This window comes from Mustela nivalis (genome assembly GCF_964662115.1).
Source record: "Mustela nivalis genome assembly, chromosome: 3".
NCBI lineage: Eukaryota > Metazoa > Chordata > Mammalia > Carnivora > Mustelidae > Mustela > Mustela nivalis.
The window spans coordinates 111,176,049-111,201,826 of record NC_139022.1 but is presented as its reverse complement, the minus strand read 5'-3'; the positions used below and the strand labels follow the sequence as shown (position 1 = coordinate 111,201,826).

The window sequence follows — 25,778 nt, the reverse complement described above, 5'->3', positions numbered from 1 at the left end:
AGGTTTCACATCCTCTGTGTCTCCAGCCCAGGATTCCTGAAAGCCTCGTGTTGTGCTTACAGAAGCCCCTTTACTGGGGTACTATACGTTATATACTAGAGTACAATATGTCACTTTTACCTCAAGAGGCTTAACTAACTCAGGAAAGCACCTTCTATAGGTAAAAAGAAGGAATGGTAAAGGGTGCCTGGGTGGCTCAGTTGTTAAGCAGATGCCAGGGTCCTTGGATTGAGTTGCACATCAGGCTCCCTTCTCAGCAGGAAGCCTGCTTCTCCCTCTCCCACTCCCCCTGCTTGTGTTCCCTTTCTTGCTCTCTCTCTCTATCAAATAAATAAATAAAATCTTTTAAAAAATACAAATTAAAAAAAATTTTTTTTAAAAAGAAGGAACAGTAAAGTCTGGAGCCAAGAGGTTGGATCTGTGGACAGTGAGGGACCAGCCAACTGCCTGTCTGGGATGGTAGGAGAGCAGGGCCCCAGAAAGAGACCAGACAGACATGGCTGGAAGGAGGGGGCCCAGCATTTCTCCCCTGCTGTGTCTCCAGATGCAGTGGCATACCTCTTCAGAGATAGGGTGGCAAGTTCAAAGGAGGGAGACATCTTTGTGTTCCTCTCAAATCCTCCTGGTGATAATGTCCAGGGTTCATGCCGTACAGCAATCAGGGAAAAGCAGCCAGGTTCCTTCATTACATGAATACCAGCTGTCATTTCTCTGGAATGTACTCTCTGGCTTAGACTAAGCCCATCCATAAATACCAGCCCAGAGGCAGAGCCCCAAAGAATCACAGATGGGGTTCTGGGAAATGGCTTGCCAAGAGCCTGTGAAGTCCTGCTCTGATGGAGGAGGGGAAGATTACTCCAATGGTCAGAGAGCGAAGTACCCCCAAGCAGCTCCGAGACTTGTCACCTCACGCAGGGATGCCCTAGAGTCCCAGCATTTCTCTGGATCTTGACCCTGAATGCTACAGGCTTTGTATGAAAAATTTTCTAATTAGGGCCCGGTTGGGAAGAGATGCATCCAAGAGCAACTGTCTCACAGTGTGGGAAAGGCCAAGCCCCTACTTGCCTTGGCCCCAATCCTATCTCATACCTTGCTTAGGACAGAGTAGGTGGGAATGTGTATGCACGCCCGGTACCCCTCCCCTACCCCAAGTGTCCAGTGCTGCCAAAAGCCCTTCCAGGAACCCTCATAAATCCATGCTGAATAGACCTGGAAATAGGCAACATCAAACCTCTTTTTATGAAAAACAAAACACAAAGTGGCATCAAGCCCAAGAAGAAAACCAATATTAAATTTCATCTGCTCTGCATCTCAAGTTTAGAACAATGTCTGACCCATATCAGGCATCCAACAAATAAGGCTTCACCACAGACTTGTTCAAGTTAGAAACAACAACAGAAAATGTTACATTTTTTCCACATAATGGACTGTTATGCATTGTTAAGAATGGACACTGTATGCATAGTAAGTCCCAAGTTTGGACACCCACAGGGAGGTTCTCCAAAGACCAGGAACACCCCAGTGACAATGATTCACTCACCAGGTGACCAGCACTGTTTCTAAGCACAGGCAAATTCCAAGACATACAATCAGAGGCCCCAACAAGCCTGCTCTTTGGAAAGGACATTTACAATCTGGCCAAATGGCCATGAAAAGAGGTTTCCAGCTGCAAACCAGCAGCGTCCTTAGCTTCTCCCCTTACCTCATCAGGCACGAACCTCTGCCAAGCTCCCAGCTGCAACCCAAATGCAACAGCTTGAATTTTAACAATGTATTTAACAGCCTAGAGACTGAACATGGACTTGCAGAGTACAAGCAGGTCTTGCCTGGCACTAATCAAGAAGCGGCCTGCCTTCTGTGAAGGAGCAAAAACCTGTCTGAAAAGGGCGCCCCCCAGTGGCCCTGATTCCCAGTGTGGTCAACTCTGGAACACCAAAGCCATGAGGACCTGAGTTGTGGAGAGAAGGTCCCAGAACTTAGGCACATGGAGGTCCATTCAGGCCCAGAAGCTGGGCCCCGGGAAGGACGGAAGGCACCCTACTCTCCTTACCTGACATTAGGCCTCAATCATCAACCTGGTCTGAGCCACCCCCAATTCCCTCCAACAGCCATGCTGGCTCCTTCCCCCACCGGTCTCTCCTCTCATCTGGCGTCCCCCCCTCCCCACCTCTACTCTACAAAGCAGCCAGCATGGCTTACCGCAGCTCCTCATTTGGTCTCTCTCTCCACTGTCCTCGGGATCAAGTCCAAACTCCTTAGCTCCAGGGGCCTTTTTGACTCTGCATGACATGGCCCAATGGCCCTCCTCAGCCCCATCTCATGACTCTAGGTTTCCAGCTTCAGATGCTACCTCACAGGGAAAAATATTCTTCACTGAGGGCTTTCTTCACTGAAACCTTGATGTTCACCTGCATCCATCCTTATACTTCTCTATCAGGTATACGAACATGTTGATTTGTACCTCCCACTTGGGCACCATCAAAACCACAGCGTCTCCTGCTTCAGTAGCTAGGCAATGAAGGAGCAGAGAAGGCTGTAAAAATCAACATGCAAAGTCCAAACTGGACTTTCAGTCAGGGGCTTGGCAGAAGCTTGGCAATCTAAGTGTAACCAACTCTTAAGAAGAGACTACAAATGAGAACACAATCCACAAAGCAATATATAGGATGCCTCCGATGTCCCACTTCACAGCCTCTTGGCCTCACCAGTCTCCCGGGCCCTGGGACTCTTGCCAGGCCTCAGAGTCAGTGGGGAAGTATGTGCAGGTCCCCGATCTCTGGCTCTTCCTGCACTTCCAAACTCCAGAGAAATACTGTACTGGACTCCTCTGTGGCTGCTGGGGAACTCGGGTAATGCAACCAAGGAGCAAGAGGGAGCTAACTCCCATGAGGCAACTCTGACCAATGAAGACAGAAGACAGGAGGAAGTCAGCAGATAAATTCCCTCACAAGGCCTCCGCTGACAAACTGTTCTGCAGGCATGGAGTTTCTGCAGAGCTCCCCCAGAGATATCCTGCATGGCAGCTACTGGCCAGCTGACTAAAGCACTACCCTGTGCCTTCCAGCCTTCTCTCTCTCAGGTTTCTTTCCCCTTACCTTTGCTGCTCTGCACCTTCCAATAAGGCAGAAGCACTGCCTCAGGCTCTGCTTTTTTGGGAACCATGATTTGTATCTCCAAAAATCTCTCATTTCTACCATCTAATCCTCACCAAAACATGTAAACTAAACAATCATCTCCATTTCAGATACAGAAGCTAGAAAAGTGAGGCTGAGCAAGAGTTTCCCGCATACCTAACCTGCTACCACACATCAGGGGCAGAGCTGAGACTCAAACCCAGAGCACAATTTCCATCAGATACTGCAACCATTCAGTCCCACTCAGTAAGATCTACTGCCTTACAGCCCGGAGGAGGCACTCTGACCTAGCACAGCAGGCCTGCCCAGGTGAAGGACTTTATCAAGGTTCACCAATCAGCGGCATGACATTACAGGCTGGATTCCACCAAAAGGTGGACAGCACCATGAGGCCTCAAGTTCCTCAAGTTCAGGTGAGCAGTCACTCCCGCCTCAGACATCATGGCACTCAGCAATGACCACCCAGCTCCAGGCAAGGCAGCACCGTCTAGTCAGGAGTCAGAAAACCCCAACTTCAATCTCAACTCCACCATCACTACCTGGCTTTGTGACTTCACATGAGTTCCAGATCTCTCTGAACCTGTTTCCCATCTATATCATGGTGATGAGAACCTGTATCTCACAGGGTTGTTGCGAAGACTGAAGGAGATGGCGATTATCAGTGGGCAGCCTACTATCCAGCACAGAGTATACCAGACATCAGCACCCATGGTATTGGAAGAACATCAGTAGACCTTAAGAGCCCAGCTGCCTAGCTAACGCCTGGCAAAGAAGAGTCCAGTCTAAGGGACAGACAAGATGAAAACAAAGCAGATACCAGGCAATCTCCACATCCCACAAGGGCCAAAAGAAATGAAACATACTTGAGAGAGCAGAATCAGAAGTAATGCAGCACATTGACCATCAGGGAATAATCCTCGAACAGGTCAAACAGTAGCTCTAAAGCTCATCAAGGAAAGAAAGCTCTCTGACAAAAGGCATGGAACTGGACTAATACTCTCAGATATCTTGTATTTCCTTACCTCTGACCTACTGGTTCTGAGCTCCCACAAGTACCAAGTCCCAGGATAGTGGACACACAACGGGTCCTTGGGAGTACCAGGTACAGAGCGGGCAATACTCTTAGCAAGCACTTCCTGAAAGGTCTAGAACACGTACTGGTCTGTGAACAGGCTCAGAGAGATCCAATCTGAGTGGAGAACCCACTACCCAAATAGTTAATCCTCTGCCTGGCAACGACACCACTTGAACAAAAACTCTCTTCTGGTGTCTAAGAAGTCTAGTCCATACTTTTCATTCTCCTCCACCCCTTCTGAGAATAAAAACCATATCCTTCAGTCCACATCCCCAGCAAAAACCCCAGAGACCACAGGAGCCACTAGCCCTTTCACTCTAAAACAGGCTGATGTTCCACTTTGGGGCACATCCAAACTGCTAGATTCAAGCAATCTCGGTTTAACTCTCGCTCTAGCATTCTGTCTAGGCTTGCACGTGCCTGCATCAGAGCATTTCCTGCCAATGACCATCTGCATAAAATTAAACTCTTGACAGATACCAAGAGCCAGGGACACACCCACCAGCCCAATGTACACTATCAGCCAGCGTGGCCACAAATCGGCCAAGGTCTTGCATCCAGCCTCAGAACCTCCCATGGACGTGGGAGGGCAGAGTAAAAAGTGAGGCTCTGTCAGGAAATGAGTACTACCAAGATTCCCTCATCGAAGTCATTCCTCAGAGCTGCACCCACACTATCTCTTTCTGAGGAGCAGTCACACTCTGAGCTTCTCCTCTGCCATACGGCCAGCTGCCAGGCTGAAGCAGCAATCTCGGGGAGATTATGAGCTACCTATGGGCAAGGAGGGTGTCACCACCCCCTCCTTCCCCGCTTCCTCTCCCTCCTAATTCCACCCTGAGGCACACTCCAAGCAGAAGGCAGGCACCAGGGAGGTACTCAGGGAATGATCAGAGATCAGCTATGCATAAGCTATAGCAGTGGCTAAGTAAGCACTCTCCCAGGCACCCTGTTTCAGAGCCTCCTTCCTCCTCCCTCCTTCTAAATAAAAGTGCCTATCACAAGTCCCAGGCAATGCCTAGTTGTCATGTCTGACTACTGAGCTCTCAGAGAATGAGGGTGGCCCAACATGACAGTCTCCCTGGGATGAGGCCCCCAGCCAACTCACTCCATCCTTGCTACGTGGCCTCCTTGGCTGGGCCGCACATGGACATACTTGGCCATCTGAGAATAAGAAAGCCCTAGAAAAAAAGGATTCAAAGGACACTCCCGTGAGTGTGTTGAAGTGAACAGAAGAACCTGGGCTCTGAGCCCCTGAACCACAGTGAGAGACTGTACCCTAGACACTTCAGGGGCAATTTAAGCACAAGCCAAAGGAAATCTCAGTTCATTTAACAGAGAACTAAATCACAGAACCTGTTGTTCCAGATGTGATATAGGGTGAGAAGCAGCAGCAGCAGCTTGCAAAAACATTCTACAAATTTTTAGGTGGACAGCAGATCTTGGCAAAATCTGGGACGTGTGAGAATGCCCTCTGCTACAAAATCATGTCCCCCAACCCTTGTTCTCAGAACCAGGATCTGTTGCAAGGGGGCTGAGGCTGTCAGTCCTCAGACAGTTCACATAAAGAAGCACAAGCCTTAGGTGTTCCTCCACAGCAGAAGACACCAGCCTCAGACCTGGGAGGCACACGAAAATTCTACACCATCCTAAAGATGTCACATTAGAATAAAAGGCCAAGGGCCCAAGTGTCCTGATGTAGTAGTAAGTGCCCTGATCCATGCTCAGGCTGAGCAGCATCCACATGCTGGACACAGTACGAGGCACTGCCCTCTCTCTTGAAACTTGTGGATTGGGTCCATGGGCAGCTATCCCATTAAATGTTCCTTTCTCATCACCTTGCCTCAACTGGAGTGCCCAGGTCTGCTCCCACTCACACGCACTGTTCCTCTGTCTTACTCAGCTTTCCTCTGACCATTCCAGTTCACAGATCACCTCCTCCAGGAAGCCCTCTGGCCTGAAACATCCTGTCCTACCAAGTGTCTCCTGTGTCTCCTACCAAGGAGCCACAGCCTGGTACTCCCTCCGAGCACAGCACTCACCACACTGTTCTGGACCTGGACTTTCCCAATCTTCAATCCGTCTGCCTCACTGGGCTAGCAACTCCTTGCAGTTTCTGACACAGAGAAGGGTCCGTCTGGTGAATTAGTTAACTATTTACCACAGGTCTGCGCAGCTGCTGAGGAAAAACAAGCACGTTGGAAAGAGATGTCTAGAGGGGGTAAAAACTTTCTCAACCAACAGCCCGTTTCACAAGCACCAAGCAGGACCCCGCCGGGCCAAGGCCAGAGACTCCCAGCCTTTTGGAGGAAGGAAGGCGGACCTTGCTAACATTAAGTGGCCCCTGGGGACCCGGCCGACCGCCCCGCCTCCGCCTCTAACCTCTGGCCGTCCTCAGGGCCAGGCCGCCCGTTCCCGTTCCTGCGGAGCCTGACGAGGCTGGGCGGCCAAGTTCCCCGCCCCGCTCGGCCGGGAGCGGACGCCTAGGGACCGGCAGGAAGGGCGCCGCTGACCTCACCAGCCCGAGCTCGGGGAGGGCACGCAAGCGGCGGGACAGGAACCCAGACGCGAGGAGAAACAGGGCGGAGGGCTTGGCGCTGCGGCCGGGACTGCGCGACCCCCTCTCCCCAACTCCCGGGTCCGCGCGAGCAGCAGGCACGGCCCGCAGCCCCAGGCCCATGCACGAGCCCAGCGGCGACCCCGACCGCCGAGCGGGCGGGGCGCTCACCTGAACACGCGCGGCTCCCGGCTTTCCAGAACCTCCCGCGGCGGCGCCCTGCCCGCTCTGCGCCTCCTCCCCGGGCGGCTCCGCCTCCCGCCGCGGCCGGGCCCCGCCCGCTTGAGCCGTCGCCACGTCCCCACCTCCTGCCCCCCTGCCGGCCGGCCCTCGCCTTGGCTCCGCGCCCTGACAGCCTCGGCCGGGGGTCGTCCCCGCCTGCGACCCCAGGGAACGTCCCGGCTGCAATGCGCGCCGGAGCGCGGCGCCGGGCGCCGGGAGCGGGCGGGGGCCGCTATCCACGCCCTTCATGCCGCCGGCTGCTCGCCGCACGTACGCCGCGCTCGCCTCCCCTCGCCCTGCTCCACCTGCGGGACTCGGCCCTCCCTCCTTCTCAGCAAGCCGGGCTGCTGCTAAAGGGCCCGCCACCCGATCCTGGCGCGGGTGCGGTGGGGAGCGCCCCTGTCCGCGTGTGGACTCCCCTGGCTTCCGCTCCTGCCCATCTCTTCAGGGGTCCTGCTGGGCACACGCGCTCCTACTGACCCTCAGCATCATCACCACCTCTGGATTACAGGGGCGCGGGGGTGGGGTGGGGGGCATCCGGGCCAGGGGCCCGGGTATCAGTGAAGTGGGTAGACCAGTGGAGAAGACCTTGAAGGCAACGAGAGACCCGGGGTCCAGCCACAGGACCAAGCTCCCGAAGGAATTCTGCCTGTCCCCAGCTCCTGTGTCAGGCACTCATCCTGGTGACGAATGTGTGGGTGATGGGTTGATGAGAAGGGGACCAATCAAAGACTGAGCAGGAAGGTGGCATATTGGGGCCAACTCTTGGTTTGCCCAAACCTTTTCATTCAACAGGAGCCAAAAACAGTGGACACCTCATTTGCCTAGGCCGGTATGTGAGGGAGTGAAGGCTGGGAGGTAACAAAAATCTCAGCCCGATTTGGAGGAGGCCCTGGCGGCCAAGCAGTTTCCCACGCCTGCTCTGTGAACCTTCCTGGTCATGAATGAGGGGAAACATGGTCTGAGAATCTCATCAGGGAGCTAGCCCAGAGTGGGAGGTGCCCTGCCTCCACTGGGCTCTGTGGGGATATTCCCTATGGCACTCTGTCCAGGCTGGCCGCCCAGCCGTTGAGAAGGCAGGAGCACACACATAGAACTACAACTGCACACATAAAATAAGGAACAAGTCACTGTTCTGGCCTGCGTCAGCCACCAGCCAGAGCTCCACTAAAACCAAACAGAAACCTTCCTGCATCTGCTATATCCTGTTGGGACACAGGAGCCTCCCTCTGCCTGCCCAGATTTCCCTGTCCTCTCCCCCATCTCAGGAGCTTGCCCTGTGGATCAAACCTTCTCTCTCCTGAAGTTTCAACCTACCGTTCTCAAGTGGATCCTTCCCTTGATCTAGAAATATATTTAAGCCTCTAGTGTGGAAACAAAACCCTCATTAACTCCACCAACACTATTGCAATGTTTCTTTTCCACCCCAGCAAAAGCCCAAGACAGAACAGTCTGTCAATCCTTGTCCTCACTTCTCCCACCCCTCAGGCTCCTAAGGGAGCTTTCTGGTGTACTCACAACACGAGACAAGCTCTGTTAACTCTCTATAACTTCGGAGCCTCAAAAACCCAATAGCCTCTCTTCAGTTCTCCTCTGCTGAAGGCCCCAAACAGCATTTTTCACCCTAGAACTCTCATTTTCCTTGGTTTCCATCGCCCTCTCACCACTTGCTCCAGCTTCTTCCCTCCCAGTACATACTCCCCTCCCCTTCTCCTCCTTATGCAGTATAGTTCAGTCCTCTTCTCAAAGTTCAAGTCTGAACCCAACACTCCAAGCTTAGTAAACAGCACTGTTCTTGGAAAAAATCCTAAAGGTGATCTGTAAGGCCCCACATAATTTGGGCCCTGCTCACTTCTTTGGTCATGCTTGACCTTCTTCCCATCCCTCTAACGGACGATTCTCCCTCCCCTTGCACATCCTTTTCTTTTAAAAAAAAAAAAAAAAAAAAAAAAAAAAGCTTTATTTATTTATTTATTCATGAGAGAATGAGTGAGAGAGAGCATGAGAGAGGAGAAGGTCAGAGGGAGAAGCAGACTCCCCAAAGAGCCGGGAGCCCGATGCGGGACTCGATCCTGGAAGTCTGGGATCATGACCTGAGCCGAAGGCAGTCGCTCAACCAACTGAGCCACCCAGGCACCCCGCACATCATTTTCTTTTTGCCTAGAAAATCTTCCCTCTTCCCCAATTAAATCCTTCATGTCCCCTTAGAGGGATTTTTCTTATGTCCCCGGCTGGGTCAAAACCTTCTTTAACAGCCTCTCAGAGCCTATGTGCTTTGTAACACTTGCCACAGTTGATATAGTTGAATGATTATTTGATGAATGTCTGCCTCCTCCACCTGCCTGGGACCTCCAAGAGTACATTAACTATATTTTTGCCCATGATCATATCTGCTGCTCTGATCACAGAACTGGGCTCAATAAATACTTGCTGACTACATGAAGGGATGGGTTTCTCTTTAATCCCTTACTCCACCACACACCAGTATTCAAAGGCATGGCTAAGTCTTCCACAGGCCCTCAGAGTCCTGTACCGCAGTCATTCTTTAGTGACTGAATCTTCTGTCTCATAAGGATACTTGCCCTTGAATTGAGGGCCACCTCCATAATCAAGATGATCTCATCAGATAATCCGAAAATTAATTACATCTGTAAAGTCTCTTTCCAAATAAGTTCACACAAACAGGGCCCAGGTATTAGGACATGGTAGTATCTATTTAAAGGCCACCATTCACCCTACTACCCCTGACATTCTGTCATGCCCTCCAGGGACTACTGGGCCTGGGTAAATCCATGACACTCAGATCCAAAGCTCTAGCCCAGGCCCATTCCAGACCCACATAGCCTTTTATTTGCAGCTGCTTGGTCGGTGAATTAATAATTTCCCCAAACCCTATCCACACCCCGGAACTATTTCTGCACCAGCATTTTCTGTGTCTCAAGAAATGAAATGAACATTCATTTCTGTTTTCTTCCCCACTGCATTCGCCCATTATAGATGTTACCTAGTGGACTAGACTTGTCTGCCCACCACCCCTATCCCAAGGGAAGGACCTGGTGTCTCTCTAGAAAAGATAGCAAAAATACTTGGATACCTCCTACTTGGTAAATAGGTAACGGGATGAGATGTGTGGGTGCAGTACTTCCCTCCAAACAGAGGCCTCCTCAGGCTGCCCCTGATTCCCCCGGCTTACCTGTGATTTCTGGGGAAGGGGAGAGGGGCAGGCTGCACTGCTTGGCCCTGAGGCCTCCCTGGCTGCTAATGACTCTTGCAAACCTGGGCAACCACACAGCAGCAGTGGTGGCCTGGCCAGAATTTATGAGCACCTGGTCCCACCATGAAATTCCTCTGGGACCACCACCCCACCACTCCAGTTTCTTCACTTGAGGGATTGAGGAAAGACTGGGTGTCCCAGTTGACCAGTACTTAGACTCCAGGCTGGCAACAGAGGGTAGCGAGGTGCAGTTGGAGTAGGGCCACCTGCTTCAGAAATAGGGCCTCCCAAGTACTCTGGTCTAGGACCAGCTTGGCGCGTGACCCTGGAGAAAGGAAAGAGAATCTGGCAGAATTTCCAGGTCTCTGGGGCCAGCCCTGGACAGAGACAAGTAGGTACCCAGAAAGTGCACCCCAAATCCCGAGCCCATGTGGTTCATACAAAAAATAAGACAGGCCCCATGGAATGTCCCTTCCCAGCTGCCTCCCCGCTGGACCTCTGCAGCCCAAAACAGCGGAATCACCACAAGCTGGGCTGTCATTAAAGGGTGGAGAGAGGAGTCCCAGGGCCTTGGAGCTGTAATTACCCAGCAGGTCCAGGGCAAGCCCTCGTGATAAAGATAGTAGGCTTAGATTTTAGCTTCCCTCCTCACTGCTCACGACTCCCTTCCATCCGTGGCAAGAAGCATCAGCTGGTGCAAATGCCCAGATGTAAGCTGGGTATGATGCTTACAAATCCTGATATTTTGATATATACAGATAAATCACAGTTTTAAAAGTCATTATTATCCTAACACAGAAGCCCTTCATTCATTCTCCCAGATCCTTGTGCCCAAATTAAGATTAGGTGGGGATTATGTATGAGCAAGAATGAGGGGAGAGTTGGGATAGCTATTGGACATCTGACTTAGCTACTTTCTAAAGGGCTGAAAGTGCAGTGACTTTACTATTTTTAGGGTTTTTGTTTTGTTTTGTTTTAGGCCTTGTCAAAACATCAGGCAGCCAACAGAGAAGAAGGTAGGGGAGAAATGAGAGGTAAGGCTGCAGAGGTCCCAGGGGCAGATGACATGGGAGTTTAGGAAAAGCACCCCAAGGAGAGAGGTGGAGGAGGAGCAGAGCCTGGAGGTGATAGGGAGGGAACTGGTACAGAGTCTACATGACAGGTGATGGTGACCCGAACTGAGAAATGGCAATGCATAGAAGGAAAAGTGGGTAGACTTGAAAATCACAAAGAATTAAAATAGGAAGGGCTGTGTTCATTCACTCATTGGTTTATTCAACAAACATATCGGGGCGCCTGGATGACTCAGTCAGTTGAACGCCCAACTCTGGATTTCATGGGACTGAGCCCCACGCCAGGCTTTACACTTAGTGCAGTCTACTTCAGATTCTGTCTCCCTCTCCCTCTCATTCTCTCTCTCTCTCTCTCTCAAATAAGTGAATAAATAAAATCTTACCAAAAAAATACCACAAACATTTATTAAATGTTCCTTTGCCCTATTCTGAGCTCATTTTCAGGGATGAGAACCTACTTCTCATCCACAATGAGGGTTTTTCACCCTTGGCTCCCTCTGCTCTGCTCCCAGAGTAGGTCCTGCTGAAGGGAATCAGTGGCAGCCCCCATATAGCACAAGAATGAGGAGCCAGTTGACTACGCACAGAGAACACACCAGCAGCCTTCGAGGTTTCAGACTGACAAGGAATCTTAATCACAATGTCTGATCTCCTTAATCACCAGACTCCTTCCTCCAGGAGGTAACCACCCATTTAATGATGGTTTCAACACTAACTCACTAATGTTACCCTTCCTCTCCTTGTGCCTCATATCCCCTCCTATTTTTCAGTGAATACATTTCATTTTGCTATGGTGATACCGGTTTGTAAGGTACCTTATATCCCTTTTGGAGTGAGATGGGTGTCAGGCCATCTGTGAGTCCCCCTAGCCCAGTCTAATTTGTGCAAATTCTGTACTGTGTAATTGGGGAAGCTCCATTTGTATCACAGATATTATGGATTTACATATTCATTACAACAGCTTTCCAGCAGATCAAAAAGAAAGTGAGTTGAAAAGTGGGTATCCTCTACTAATTGGTACAAAATCACCATATGCTTATGTAGATCCACGTCCAAGGAGCCTGTGTCACCCATGTGACTGAGGCCTGCTTACACCTGCCTCAAAGACTTCAACCTCTCCTGTGGGCTCTCTACTGCACTCCACTTTCCGGCCTGTATCTGGTCTGGTTGTGGCTTGGACTCTCCCCCAGTCCCTGGTGTAGACACTGTCATCCAAACCTGGTGAGCCCTGTCCTCTGCCCCTGTGGGACACTGCCTGGGACTCCAACATACCCACCACAGGAAGGCCAGAGCACTCACTCCTCTAGAGGCCCTGACCACCTGACACCACATCAAACATATTCTAATATCCCACATAAGTACACCAATATCCCACAGAAGTACATTTTATCCTTGTCCAACAAGAACATGGCTGAGCCAGGAGGGACTAGTTTCCATGACATAATGCTACATTTGCGAGCATTTAGTATTTATACTTTCTTTTCATAGTTTTGTGCATTTTTTTCCTATCCCCAGCACCTGTGTGAACCTATGAGATGGCTGATGATCCCTGTGCCTCTGGCGCCTGAAAGACACAACAACTTGGCCCCAGCTTTTGGTGGAAGGGTCCTTTAGCACTAGACATACAGGCACACACAAACATGCACAGAGGAAGGTCCAAGCATGCACATGCTTGTGGAACTTGGCCTCCCCCATGAGGAGGAAGAAGCCCTCTGCTCTGTACTCTGGCTCTGCCCTTAAACTTGACTCATACTCAGAACTTGATGTTGACTTAACCAGAATCTGACCTGATCCCTGATCCTGAGCCAGCCAGATAAGACTTGGGATCAGGAAGATGTCCACCTCCATCTTCTACAAAAATCAGAGCCCAACGGCGAGTAGGAATGCCTAGGACAAGGATTCTCCCTGCTGAAGAGTAAGTAATACAGCCGGTGAAGGTGGAGAGACAGCTTTCCCACAACGGCTGGGCCATGAGACACTCTGGAGTTTCAGTAGTCTTAGAGGCAAGCCATGCTCTCCCACCCCAAAAGCTCCAGGCCAGGATGTTCCCCTACCCTCAGCAAGACCTGGGATTTTCTCTTGCTCCATCCCGGGACACCAGCAGTTATCTGTGTCCCCAGGCAAAGATACAGGGGGCCTGAGAACCCTTGGTGGAAATTCTGGTCCTGCCTAGAGAGCTGCATCTGCAAAAATGAGGACGGCCAGCAGAGGGTGCCTGGAGCCCACCATGGGACACGCAGTTAAAGAAGCAGTCCCTGTCTCTTTCAAAAAGCGCCCCCTCCCCGGGGGGGCCTGATCCAATGCCCTGCCTTTTCCACCTGACAATGTTTAGTCAGAACCCTTGCTGAGAGCTACCTAAGCTTGAGCAACTGGGGCTGATAGAGATGTTTTCATAGACAATGATCAATGCTGCGACCTCTAGTGGCGGGGAAGACAGGGAAGATGTGGGGAGGATCCCAAAACCCTTACTCAGCCGTGGGTGACCAGGGTCTTTCACAGCCAGTTAAGCTAACTTACAGCTTTACAGGAGGCTCAGGGCATAGGAGCCAGTAGGCCTAAGGAAAAAAACAAAGGCTAGTAGCACACTGAAGTTAGGGAAGGAGATATGGGAGGCAACTGACAGGATTCTGGACATATCTAGAATATTCTGGCTCCTGTTGAAATGAGCCCCTGGAAGAAAGGGGCCAAAGGAGCAGGAACAAGCAGTCCTTATGTGTGTTCTTCCAATACTCTAAGCTGTTTCTGTGATTGGGCAGTTAACATATGGAGCACTTTCCCTGTACCAGGTGTAAATAACACTTGATGGACTTGGACAATCTCTGCTAGTCTCTTTAGATCTGTCCTCCTCTCCCACCTTTGCCCCTGCTCTGTGCCCCCCGGATGCTGACCTGTGTGGATGACATCAACCCAGTTCTCCCGCTCTGTGACGTCTAATTGCGTCCAACCAATGGGGAATAACAAAGAAACATCAGTCAGAGGGAGGAAATGGATTTGGGGGAGGTTGCCTGCAACCTACACTTGTGGGCCTGGCTCAGTGACCTGTGTTGCCTCAGGATTGTCTTTGAGATGCCCTGGCCATGCTAAGGAACAGCCAGACTCATCTGTTCTAGAAGGGCTTCCACACTAGGTCACTCAGCCTGAGGCCTCAGAAGCCCACTACACCCTCACTCACCCATAAATTCAGAGAAATTTGTTCACTGGGCTCCTTCTCTGATAATTCCTCCTTTCCACAGTCTCTGTCCCTAAGTTCTAGCCTCTTTGGCATTCCTGAACTCCAAACCCATCCACCACCCCATCCCCTGTCTGGTAAGTCTAATGCTTTCTGCTGGGTCTCTCCCTCCTCCCTCTCATGCAACAATGTAGGAAATGCCCCCAGGGAAAAAGCCAGGGTAAATGTGGAACTCAGCACATATTATTTCATTTTCTCAAGGACCACAATCCTTCAGTTCTTACCTGTATTGGTTGTGCTCCAATGTCCTCAAATTGTTCTTTTATATATTTTATTCAATTTTTATAGGGTTTTTCTTGGCAGGGGGATTAGTCTGATACAACTTACCATCATCGCCAGAAATGAGGTGTTATTCAGCACCATTCTGATGCCAGATTAGAGAGAACTGAGATGAGTAGCCCCTACTAGCCCAGCTGCTTTCAGCTAAATCCGATTCCTAGACATGTGTGACATCACATCCACATCCTGAATTAGGGCTCCCTATTTTCCTTTTCTTTCCTTTCTTCTTTTAAACTTTTATTGGATTCCAAACATGACTGAGTAATTGGTAATAAACTTACTTCCCTACTGTAAACAACTATAAAACTAGATAAAACATTTATAGCAACTGATTACAGGCATTGGACATCAAACGGCTTGGCTTTTATCTTCAAGAAGGGAAACAAAAGGTGAATTCTACATTCACCAAAGTTTTCCCCGGGGCATTTTCCAAACCACGGCAGAGGGAAGGGGAACCCAAGTGGTGCAATTGTCTCATTTGGTGAAGATACAGATATCAGAGATAAAAGATGAAGAGTTGGGGGCGCCTGGGTGGCTCAGTGGGTTAAAGCCTCTGCCTTCGGCTCGGGTCGTGGTTCCAGGTTCCTGGGATCGAGCCCCGCATCGGGCTCTCTGCTCAGCGGGGAGCCTGCTTCCTCCTCTCTCTGACTGCCTCTCTGCCTACTTGTGATCTCTCTCTGTCAAATAAATAAACAAACAAACAAAAAAAAAAAGATGAAGAGTTGGCTGAATTTGAGGAGCAGGGCCTCAAAGAAGAGGGAACCACATGTACAAGGAGCTCTAGAACTATGCACAGAGGTTGTCTTGAGATTTCATCTAAGTTGCATGTGAGCACAGAAAGGACCTATGAGGACTGGTGGTTTAAAAACTCTGGCTCTGTGGGGTGCATGGCTGTCAGTGGACCATGCTACTCTTGATCTTGGGGTCCTGAGTTCCAGCCTGATGTTGGGTATGGAGACTACTTAAACAAAACAAATCAAAACAAAACCACAACTTCTGGGTCTGCAAACTAAATGGGGATTCCAGAGGTTACACAGTGCTGAGAACTGTTCTGGCCAACCAGAGTGGAAAGACCTTGCTGGACATGCTGAGCATTTAATTAAAATCACAGAAAGTCCATGCCTTAGGAATAGGAACTACTCTAGCTATTTTGTATGCACTGCTTTGTACTCAGCCAAACAATCAAGTCTAAAATCAAGCCTCAACAGGATCATATCGAGCCTCAGGTAAATTTACTGCCTACCATAACAAACTTAGCACTCTGTAAAGGAAACAGCATAATCCAGACTCTCAACAATGCACCATCTACAGTTCCCAGCATGGGATCAAATATTACCAGGCACATGAAGAAGTAGGGCAATATAATTCCATAACCAGGGGAAAAAAATAATGAATAAAAATAGATCCAGAGATAATAGAGATATTGGAATTAGCAGATAAAGACTTTAAAACAGCTATTGTAATATATCCAAGAATTTTAAATGGTAAGATGGATATAATAAACAGATGAGTCATCTCAGCAGAAAAAAAGGAAACTAAAAAGGAACTAAATGGAAATTGTAGAATTGGAAAATATAGTATCAAAATTAAATTTTACTAGGTAGGCTTAAGAGGAGAGGGGACACTGAAGAAAACCAGTCCAGTGAACCTGACATCAAGCCAATAGAAATGATCTAAATGAAAACATAGAAACATGTACAATAGAAAGAAAAAGAAATGAAACAAAAACAAAAAAGAACAGAACCTCAGTGAAATGACAGTATCAAGCCATCTAATGTACATAAAATTGGAGTCCCAGAAAAAGAAAGGAGAAAGAGATTGAAGCAAAAACTAAAAGAAAAAAGAAGTGGCTAAATTCCTAAATATGGTTGTAAAAATTATTAACTTACCACTGTCAGAAGTGTAGGATAAAGTGGGATAAAAGCAGAGGAAACCACACCTAGGTGCATCATAGTCAAATATCTTTAAAACCAAAGATAACACCTTAAAAACAATGAAAAAACACAAATTGATGACATTAAGAGGAACAATGATAAGAATTACTATTTACCTCTCGTCAGAAGTTAAGCAAGCCGAAAAACATGGAAACATAGAATTATATATTAGATATACTATGAAGAAAAAAAAACCCATAGAATTCTATATCCAGAGGAATTATCTTTTAAAAGGGGATGAGAAATAAAGATATTTTGGGATTAATTTTAAAAAATAAATAAAAGCTAAGAGAATTCATCCCCACTGGACCTGCACTACCAGAAACATGAAAGGAAAATTTTAAGCCTGAAAAGAAGCGATACCTGATAGAAATTTGGCTCTATAAAAAGAACAAAGACTGTCAGTAAATATAATAAGTAAATATAAAATGTTTTCTTGTTTCTTAAATTATTTAAGACAACTGACTGTTGAAAGCGAAAATAGTAACTATGTACTATGCACTAGTTGATGACATTTGTAGAAGTAAATGTACAAGGATGCTAACATAGAGGGAGTAAAGGCAAGTATGTTACGGCAAGATTCTTACATTATATAAGAAGCAGTATCTATCCTTTATTCTTTGCCTTTATTTTTCAAGTTGTTATCGTTTTTCTAGTTAAAACTATAACAAATTTCTGTAAAATTAAAACTAGTCTAATATGTAACTTAGAAAATGGTAAATGTCCCAAAGTGCTATTGTCAACAATAACAACTATCAGTAGTGTACACTGTATTTCTAATACTTTTTATCTCTATGTAATAGAAAAACATTTAAAATGTTTACCTTGGGGCTCCTGGGTGGCTCAGTTGGTTAAGCATCTGCCTTCAGCTCAAGTCATGATCCTGAGGTTGTGGGAGTGGGCTCCCTGCTCAGTGGGGAGTCTGCTTCTTCCTTTCCCCACCCCACCCCGACTTGCTCTCTCTATCTCAAATGAATAAAGAAAATCTTTTTTAAAAACAAAAAAAGAAAAATGTTAACCTTGATGAAAAAGACATTCATTATAAAAATATTTATCTGTATTTTTACCACCCCTTGTGTTTAAGTATATAAATAGTTTATGAATATATAGTTTATGAAAATATACACATTGGAAAGATGGTGAATCAAAAAATTTTTAAAGATGTTATTTGTTTATTTGAGAGAGACCCAGAGTGAGCAAGCAAAAGAGAGAGAGAAAGGACCAGCCAGGGGAGGGGCAGAGACGCAGACTCCCTGCTGAGCAGGGAGCCCAATGTGGGTCTCCATCCAAGACTCTGGGATCATGACCTGAGCCAAAGGCAGACACTTAACCAACTGAGCCACCTAGGCACCCACAGTGAACCAATTTGTGATTCATTTTATAGTGTGGAGCAGTACATAGTATGTAGGATTTTAACTGTTTTATGTGTGTGTAGATAATAAATGGCCTCAACCTGATTTATCCTCTAAATTAAGATGCTTCCTATATCATTTACTGTGAACTCTCTTTTGCTCCACTGATGTATTTTTTCCCCCTGCTATGGAGCCACCACATTCTTCAATTACTTTACTTTAGCTTTATCACACGCTGGATGCCTATAAGGGCAAATCTTACCTTATCAGTCTTTTTACCCAATTTCTGGTTTTTCATCTTTTGTGTTGCCAAACCCAATTCCAATGTGGAAGGATCCCCCAACACACCACCAAGTGATTCTCAGACACCAGCAGGGTGTCCAAGAATTTAACTTGATTCTGACATTACCTACTCAGAGATTGCATGAGATTCCACAGGTTAAGGGCTCGGTCCTACTTCAGGCCCTCCACCCCATACTTCAGATACCGAGTCGTGAGCCCAGACTGTTACCTGTGTTTCTGACCTACTGGCTATAGATTGTGGCAGTTCTATCAACCTCCTCCTTCAGTGCTTTTAATTTCCTAGAGGAGTTCATAGAACTCAGGGAAACACTTACTTAACATGTATCAGTTTATTAAAGGATATGATAAATGATATGAATTGGCAGCCAGATGCAGAGATAAATAGGGCAAGGTATGGGAAAGCGCTCAGAGCCTTCGGGCCCTCTGCAGGCACTCAACTGTCACCCACCTCCCTGTGTTCCCTACCAACCCAGAAGCTCTCAGAACCACACATCCTTTTGGCTTTTTATGGAGGCTTCATTGCATAGTCATGATTAAATAAGTCACTGAACATTGGCAACTTAAACCTGTCATTCCCTGCTACCAAAGCTGGAGGAGAGGAGGTGGGATATAAGGTTCCAATTTTCTAATCACCTGGCTGGTCGCCCAGGCAGCCTGCCCTCCCCTCAATCCTTGGGTGAAGACCAAAAGTTGCCTTCATTACATAACAAAAGACATGCTTACTGCCTGATCACGGGAAATTTCAAGGGTTTTTTTTTTTTCTTTTCAGCATAACAGTATTCATTGTTTTTGCACCACACCCAGTGCTCCATGCAATAGTGCCTTCCCTAATACCAACCACCTTGTTCCCCCAACCTCCCACCCCCAACCCCTTAAAGATCCGCAGGTTGTTTTTCAGAATCCATAGTCTCTCATGGTTCACCTCCCCTTCCAATTTCCCTCAACTCCCTTCTCCTCTCCATCTCCCCATGTGCTCCATGTTATTTGTTATGCTCCACAAATAAGTGAAACCATATGATAATTGACTCTCTCTGCTTGACTTATTTCACTCAGCATAATCTCTTCCAGTCCCGTCCATGTTGCTACAAAAGTTGGGTATTCATCCTTTCTGATAGAGGCATAATACTCCATAGTGTATATGGACCACAGCTTCCTTATCCATTCGTCCGTTGAAGGGCATCTTGGTTCTTTCCACAGTTTGGCGACCGCGGCCATTGCTGCTATAAACATTGGGATACAGATGGCCCTTCCTTTTACTACATCTGTATCTTTGGGGTAAATATCCAGTAGTGCAATTGCAGGGTCATAAGGAAGCTCTATTTTTAATTTATTGAGGAATCTCCACACTGTTCTCCAAAGTGGCTGCACCATCTTGCATTCCCACCAACAGTGTAAGAGGGTTCCCCTTTCTCCACATCCTCTCCAACACACTGTTGTTTCCTGTTGAGCTAATTTTGGCCATTCTAACTGGTGTAAGGTGGTATCTCAATGTGGTTTTAATTTGAATCTCCCTGATGGCTAGTAATGATGAACATTTTTTCATGTGTCTGATAGCCATTTGTATGTCTTCATTGGAGAAGTGTCTGTTCATATCTTCTGCCAATTTTTTTTATATGATTATCTGTTCTGTGTGTGTTGAGTTTGAGGAGTTCTTTATAGATCCTGGGTATCAACCTTTTGTCTGTACTGTCATTTGCAAATATCTTCTCCCATTCCATGGGTTGCCTCTTTGTTTTGTTGACTGTTTCCTTTGCTGTGCAGAAGCTTTTGATCTTGATGAAGTCCCAAAAGTTCATGTTCGCTTTTGTTTCCTCTGCCTTTGGAGACATATCTTGAAAGAAGTTGCTGTGGCTGATATCAAAGAGGTTACTGCCTATGTTCTCCTCTATGATTCTGATGGATTCCTGTCTCACATTGAGGTATTTTATCCATTTTTAGTTTATCTCTGTGTATGGTGTAAGAGAATGGTTGGGTTTCATTCTTCTACATACAGCTGTCCAGTTTTCCCAGCACCATTTATTGAAGAGGCTGTCTTTTTTCCACTGTATATTTTTTCCTGTTTTGTCGAAGATTATTTGACCATAGAGTTGAGGGTCCATATCTGGGCTCTCTACTCTGTTCCACTGGTCTATGTGTCTGTTTTTATGCCAGTACCATGCTGTCTTGGTGATCACAGCTTTGTAGTAAAGCTTGAAATCAGGTAACGTGATGCCGCCAGTTTTATTTTTGTTTTTCAACATTTTCTTAGCAATTCGGGATCTCTTCTGATTTCAAACAAATTTTAGGATTATTTGCTCCAGCTCTTTGAAAAATACTGGTAGAATTTTGATCGGAATGGCATTAAAAGTATAGATTGCTCTAGGCAGTATAGACATTTTAACATTGTTTATTCTTCCGATCCAAGAGCGTGGAATGATCGTCCCTCTTTTTGTTTCTTCTTCAATATCTTTCATGAGTGTTCTGTAGTTCAAGCCAGGTTCTCTGGCTGCTCAGCAGGGAGTCTGCTTCTCCTTTTGCCCTGCCCCTGCCCTCCTCCCTGCCCATGCACTCTCTTAAATAAATAGGAGAAAAAATTCTTTAAAAAAAATAATAATAAAATAAACTGCCAAGAACATTTCTTTCTCTTCATGGTCTTCCAACTTTTTACGTGAATGACTGGTAAATTTTATCAAATGCTTTTCGAGATGATCACAGGGTTTCTTTTTTTCATTTCCTATTAGTCAGTGGATTTTCTAATATTAAATTAACCTTGTAATCCAAGAAAATCTCCAAGTTGGTAAGTATTTTAACATACTATGGAAGTGAATTTGTTATATTCACAAACTTGATGGATCTGTCATTTTCTTGCAGGGGCGATCTTGGTGTTAGAATAATAAATAGATCTCACAAGGATTATGGAAGCTCTTCAACTGTCCCTGGCTCTAGAACATTGCGGTTCTGTGAGGGAGAATGTTTGTGCTCCATCTCTGGGCCAAAAATGCTTCATGCTTGAATGCCCAATGTCACAGCTCTTTGTGGCCAGCTGGTCTTAATCCTGGACACAGCTACTTCTCAGGACCTACTGGTCCCAGGGTTCTGGGCAGCACCCATTCCAACACTCAGTGCATCCCTAGTCCAGACCTGCCATTTTCTCTTTCTCTTCCCTGAGATGAGACAGCTCTTGTTTAATTCTCAGCCCATAGAAGTTGTCATTACACATTCTTTTGAAACTATTCTGGCTTCTCACGTGGGAGAGGCATGTCCCCTCCCTGATGCTTAGGCAAGTCTGCATTCCCACAGATTCGCTGATCTCACAGGCAGCAAACAACCTGATCAGGAGTTCTCTTAGTGGGGGTGCCAGTCAGATGTTTGCTTCTACCCTTGTGGGTTGGTATGAGAGATGTGGGGTGTGAGTGTGGCCCCCAGCCCTGCGGGCTCCACCACTCATTCCCCACTGCTGAGCCTGGCTCTGCACAGCTATCCACCTAAACTTGGAAGGGAAAATAAGTGGAAAAGGATTTTGAAGATTCTTGGGAGCCAAGAAAACAGCCACCCAGAACATGAGACTGCTTCATGGGTCCTACTCCAGTCCATTCTCACCATGGGCCTAAAGCAGCCTCAGCCCAGTTTCACCCTTGCTGGCCCGGATCTGGCTCTTCTTGCTCTAATCCCCGTGGCTCCCTGCACCTGGATTCCCAGACTCCAGGGCCAGCCAGCAGCTGCTGCATGCTGGTGGCACAGCTCTGCCCCACTCCCCCAGCAACACAGGCAGCCAGGCTCATACCAGGTGGCCACAGCTGGGGTGTCCCAAAGCCAGGCCCGGAGGTGAAGTCAGTCCGAACATTCCAGCCTGTGACTCAGCCACGAGGGGAACCATGGGCACCATTTGGCAGGGCTGTGCACCACTGGGCAGGACCCTTCACCAAGACCAATCAGTGACTAAAGGAGCTGGTGCTGCATAGGAGAAGGCAGAAGGTATAGAAAGGACATGGCTGGGAAGACAGGCTAGAGGTAGGTCTAGGGTGGCTGGACTCTCAGTGAAGCCTCCACTGCCTCCACGAATCTCCCTGTGAGCCACAGGACCCCTTGGATTAGGGGACAGAGTCTAACCCATACCAATGAGAAAATCATGGGGAGTGTCTGCCTTAGTTGGTACAGCCTGTGACTCTTGAACTTGGGATCATGACTTTGAGCCCCATGTTGGGTGTAGAGATTCCTTAAGTAAAGAAAGAAAAAAGGAAAATCATGGGGCGGGGGGCGGGGTGGGCAGGGGGGCACTGTGGAGGTCCAGCCTGAGAAAGGAAGAGCCAGGAAACCTAGAATTTAAATCTTTGAAATTATCTCCAAATGATGTTCTACATTATATATGTGGGTTACAGACACTTAATTGTTGAGACACTAAAACAGTGCCTGACACACAAAAGACTCTCAAAGCTATTTGAATATTTTATGGAGTAAAACTGAATATAATGCTTTGTGGAATAAATGAGCAAAGCATAAACAACATAATCCTTAAAACACAATTTTTATGGGCTGCCTGGGTGGCTCAGTCAGTTAAGCATCTGCCTTCGGCTCAGGTCATGATCCCAGGGTCCTGGGATTGAGTCCCGCACTGAGTTCCCTGCTCAGGACTCAATGGGGAGTCCTACCTCTCCCCCTGCTTGTTTTCTCTCTCTCTGACAAATAAACAAAACCTTTAAAAAAAAAAAAAAAAGAACACTATTTTTACATTATTTCCATTTCTATTTTTCTGGGAGCCTGGAACTATGGAAGTGGCCTGCACCTCTCTAGCTCTCTGAGGGGCCCTGGATCTTAGCTCTAGAGGTAAGGAAGGGGAGGAGGGTCCTCATCCAAGAGACCAGAGTGCCCTAGCCCAGCCCTGCTGAATGTGTCTGTGGATGGGCAGACCGGGACAGGGCTGCAGTCCAGGCCCAGGCAGTGAGTCCCACGCTGATGGATGAGCAGTGTGTGCATGAGGACCCCCGGTAACTGGATTCCATGAGGCCCATGCTTGTTTCCTCTTGGTTGTTCCTTTGCTTTTGGTGGAAACTTACCCCCATCTGAGAGCCATGTCTCCCTCCCTGGGCTGAGGAGGAGAAGAGCCCTGCACCCCTGCTTGTGCCAAAGCATGGTGATGATCAGGCCAAGGGCAAGAGTGTCCAAGGAGCAGAATGAGCACAGAGTCCAGTTGCTCCCCGATTCTTCTGCTGCTCCACCCAGAGGAGCTGATTTATACAAGGAGGTACCTTCCCGCACAAGGCCCAGACTGGCTGACTGATAGCAGCCCCCACCTGTCAGGGGAAGCTGGAAACCTGAAAACCCCTGGGTTGGGCTTCTATTTGGAGGATACAGGTAGAATTGAGACATCTGGTGCCACGGAAGGCTGGGTGATCTAGGGCAATCTGCCTGCACCTTCTGGCCTGAATAAGAAGTAGGATGGAAGGTAAGGACGGGAGAATCCTTGTGACTGGGCAAGACCATGGTGCCTTTAGAAGCTGTCTTCGTGAGGCCCCAGGGGCACAACACTCAGTCCTACTCAATCTCACCACCACCGCTGCTGCCAGCCTCTTCTGTCACTTCCCTGCCTGAGCTAGTGGAGCTACCTCTGGCTCTCCCATTGTCTACTGCCTCCCCCTTGTGTGAGAGGGCACTCCTCCAAACACCCTCCACTCCCAAGCCTCAGGGCCCAGGCCTCCCTGGGCCCAGCTGGGTAAACCGCCCCCACCCTGCTGCCTGGCAGCCCCTTTGTTGGGACCCAGAGCAGACAGGTTTTCTCCGTGAAAGTGGACACAAAGCACATCTGACAGGGGAGCTGCTGGGGGCTACAGGTCTAACAAAGACATGTCCCGTCCCTGCTGCAAGGGGCAAGGCCCTAAAGCCACCATGGGAGGGTCAAAGCCCCACATCAATTGCTTAGAAGATAGATGAGCTTGGGTCGGTCACACACCCTCCTGACAGGAACTGGTTTTGCTTTTGCGCCTGTTCTGGAACCTGGCTCAGAGCCAGAAACTAGGCTTCAATTGTCAAAATCAGCTTTGTCTCCCTTTGGGCCCACAAAGACGGCCCGCCCCACCCCCCACCTGCCCCACCCTGGGAGCCCCTAGCCTCTCAGGGCCCCAGGGGAGATGCGGCAGGGTGGGAAGTCCCCACCACACCTCCAAGTCCTGTTAATCAGGTCTAGGCTACACACACACAGCAGGTACTCCGTGTTTGTTGAGGGATCGAATGGCACAAAACTGGAGCTGGGAAACTCCCTTGGTCACAGGCACGCCCTCCCCTGTGTGTTCTGTGGCACAAACACATCTCAAAGGCCAGCTTTGTTACCTCTCTGACAAGTCCTGTCCACCCAGGATGTGTGGTGCATCAGCCTCCACGCACCCCATAGGCCACAAGACCCCAGGTTTCCTTTTAGATATTGCCTGGTACCCATGCTCCTGGATGCCTCTGTTCCTTTCAGATCCCCTCAAACCCTGCCTAGGACCCACCTTGGCTCCCTATAAGTGGGGGACCAAGTCCTAGCTCTACAGAAGGCCCACACAGCCCCTCCTCCTCCAGGCTTGCCACAGATTGCTGTTCTTTCCATCCTGCAGACTCCAAGACTTCTAACCTTGACCTGCAAGCCTTGTGGAGAGCAGACCCCTGGGTGACCAGAAGCTACAGAACTGGGAGTCAGGGCAAACAGGCCATCCTAAAATGGGAGCTTCTCAAGTTCTTCTTTGGCTGTCCTCTGGGGCCCTGCAGTAGTCAGTACTGTGGACTGGGTATCTCATGAAGAAGGGATGCCCCATCAAGGATTTAAATCCCCTTGGAATCCAGGCTATTGACTGGGGAAGGAAGCTGAGCCTGCAGAAAGGGAGGTATTGGCCTGAGGAGTTGAGCCTGAATGGGGCAGGCTCCACCCAGAGACCTGTGGCCACTGGGCCAGGATGGGGCAGGTCCAGGTCTGAGCTCTCCAGCTAACCTCCAGCACCTCACAGGAGGGTATCCTCATGGTCTGCTCCATTAGCTTCATCCCACCCCCACCCCCAAACCCAGGTCGGCTTCTTGTGCTGGGCAGGCCCCTTGGCTGACTCAGGTTGGCCTCAGGTTGGCCTGAGGTTCTTCTTGCCCTAGTGTTTCCCTCTCCTTCACTGTACCCTCAGCCCCCAAGGGCATCTTCCAAACACTTCTGCTCCTGCTGGAGCTTGCCAACCCATTGAGGAAAAAGCACTGTGGTTTCTCCTGACCTTGGCTGCTCACAGGGAGCCTGGGCATAGTGCCCTGAGCCACTTGGGGCCCTTGAGAGTGACCTCCAAGGCAGCAGGAGCAGAAGTCTTCCCCCTTCCTGGCCCCTCATGCCCTCCTTGCCTCTGTCTGGGTGATGGTCAAGGAGTGAGCAGAGATGATATTTCCCACAATGGTGATAATGCTATTTAATAGCCAATGTTTTT

The 25,778-nt window shown here is 48.5% G+C and overlaps 1 protein-coding gene across 29 annotated transcripts in view; it reads right to left on the bottom strand.

Annotated features, from left to right (window-relative positions):
• Window positions 1-7,059, bottom strand: part of P4HA2 (prolyl 4-hydroxylase subunit alpha 2) — a 33,844-nt gene extending 26,785 nt beyond the window's left edge. For 6 of the 29 annotated variants that reach the window (XM_082725680.1, XM_082725697.1, XM_082725689.1 and 3 more), the window contains exons 1-2: window positions 6,935-7,042; window positions 6,249-6,382 (exon numbers count right to left, since the gene is read on the bottom strand). The gene's annotated coding sequence lies outside the window, so the exon portion shown is untranslated. Of the gene's footprint in view, window positions 1-558; window positions 644-6,248; window positions 6,386-6,588 lie in introns of those variants that run through there. The other 23 variants (XM_082725683.1, XM_082725698.1, XM_082725672.1 and 20 more) reach the window with 17 other exon arrangements.
• Window positions 7,060-25,778: the final 18,719 nt, after the last annotated feature.